Source organism: Nansenia antarctica (genome assembly GCF_963989245.1).
Source record: "Nansenia antarctica genome assembly, chromosome: 15".
Lineage (NCBI taxonomy): Eukaryota > Metazoa > Chordata > Actinopteri > Argentiniformes > Microstomatidae > Nansenia > Nansenia antarctica.
Genome location: NC_137685.1, coordinates 4,843,403 through 4,843,649, shown reverse-complemented (window position 1 = coordinate 4,843,649; position 247 = coordinate 4,843,403).

The window sequence follows — 247 nt, the reverse complement described above, 5'->3', positions numbered from 1 at the left end:
TGCTGATACTGTTCCCATGAAAAGCTGACGACTCAAAGGAGGCGTTAGGATTTATGCCCCGTGTGTCTGGGGCGCTCCTTTCATTATCAGAGGGCGCAATCAAATTGAATGGCACTTAATAAGATGCTAACCAGCCCTTTGTTATAACAAGGCTGCTTACCTCACTCAGAGTGGGCTTATCTCATCAGCCACCGTGTTCATTACTGCCAAGTCATCATTAACTGCCATCTTAAACCTTAGAACAGTT